Genomic DNA, 1,978 nt, shown 5'->3' with positions numbered 1-1,978 from the left:
GCATATTATACAGTATAAGTTTAAGGGAAGCAGGAGTCCAAGAAAACTTGCAGCACAAAAAGCCATGTGTTCAGTTATTAGCATTACTCAAAAAGTTGATATGCATTTGCATTGAAAGATTATTAGTAATATGAATACCTATGTACAAGGTGCTTAATAAGAACAGAGTGTTTAATTTTGTAGATAAATGTGTTAAAAAGACTAGTCATGATGTGAAAATCTCGCTCTCTCTCACACACACACACACACACACGCACGTATATATATATATATATATATACCATGGCACCCATTCCGTAACTCTAATGCTCCATACGATAGAAAATACGATAGAAAATTGGGCAAGTTGTTGAAGCTTCATGGCAGCTACTGCATGACAGATGCCGACAAAAGTAATAGAACGGGACAGGATACAGCACTATCAAATGAAGTTTATTGAAAGAAAACAACCAATATATAACACACAACACGTGACCAACACCCGGCCTCCTACATATGCAGAAACATACCAAAACAACCTTCACATCACCGAATGCACATGTTTTGACGGCAACACACATGTCACGGCTGATTAATCAACGTAAAAAAACAATTACTAAGGCACAATGCAACTCAGTGGCTTTACTTAGGATCTAACACGGCAACCTCGCTATCTTGCAACGAGATGGATGGCTGGCTAACACTTAGTGAGCTTTTCTGTCTAATGTGATAAGCCTCCATTAATTCATGTGAGAGCTTTTCACACGTGTGTGAACAGAAGAATGGTACTTTCAAAAACTGGATGTCGCCCAATGCTGCAACAATGCACAGAAAGGTGTGGATGCGCAAAAACCCTTAAAAAAACTATGGTACTTCCTTAGTTGAATGTCTAAGCACCTTCCAGTCTGACTGATATATATTTTGTAGGCTTCAAGAAAAAGGAATCGAATAAACAACATTTCGTGTGCAAGAGACAAACTGTATGCTATATTTCACTTTGCAGTCCTCCCTGCTCAGACACCCGTTGTGAAGAATGTGCTTGTTTATTGCTTCATATATTCCCTTCAGCTTATCTTTAAATGAAAACCCAATCCTCTCCTGGAACTTGGAAGCCACCTTTTTCTGCCTGTGCGACAATTAATAGAGGGGATAATGGCAACTTTGTTCCGCTCTTGCTCCTTAAGCTTCTTCCACCCTGGTTGCACCTTAAGTTCCTTAATTAACGCGTTTCAAGATAAAAAAGCCACTGAAACTGAATAACATGCCTCATTAAGCCTTGTCACCAGATTCCTTACACTTTCAAGGATAAGGTGAGGAAAGCTCTTGGTTAGGGCATCTCTAATTGCGTGAGTGGCAATACTGTACTTAATAAGTTTTGAATGGCTAGACCTATAATCAAGAAGGGACTTAGAAGTTCTCCACTGTTATCCCCAGCATACGTGATCCCACATAAAAGTAAGCCTGATATAAGAAGTTGGAGCACATTTTTTTCTGTAATTTCTAAAGTGAAGTTGAAACCTTGCTATTGTTCTCTAAATAGCTTCAGTACTTCGATGACAGCTCTGCGAGAGTTATCATTTGCTCATGAACAAAAAATAATCATCCACGTATCTGAAAATTTTAAGAGCAAGCCCACTCAGGTTTTGATTATTTTCTGGTCAACGTAACTTAAAATATTATTGAGCACTGGTGCAACACCAGAACCTATGCAGATACCAGCATTCCGGACACATAATTTACCTTCCCACCAGACCAAAATTGACCTTAAATAGAAATCAAGAAGCTTCAGAAAGTTTGCAACAAGAATTTTACACCTTTCAGCAAACTCCAGCTAACCTGTTTGATTGTGTATGCAGTCCTTAACAAACTGCAGGAGACGCACCTGCGGCAAAGAATTGTATAGATCTTCTGCATCTATACTAAAGCCTTTCCATTTTCCCAGATTATGCTCCTGCAGGAAGTGTACAACAGTCTGAGAGCTGGGAGCAAGGAATTGGTT

The sequence above is a fragment of the Dermacentor andersoni genome, chromosome 5, assembly GCF_023375885.2.
Source record: "Dermacentor andersoni chromosome 5, qqDerAnde1_hic_scaffold, whole genome shotgun sequence".
In the NCBI taxonomy this organism is placed as follows: Eukaryota; Metazoa; Arthropoda; class Arachnida; order Ixodida; family Ixodidae; genus Dermacentor; species Dermacentor andersoni.
This window is presented reverse-complemented; position numbering follows the sequence as displayed.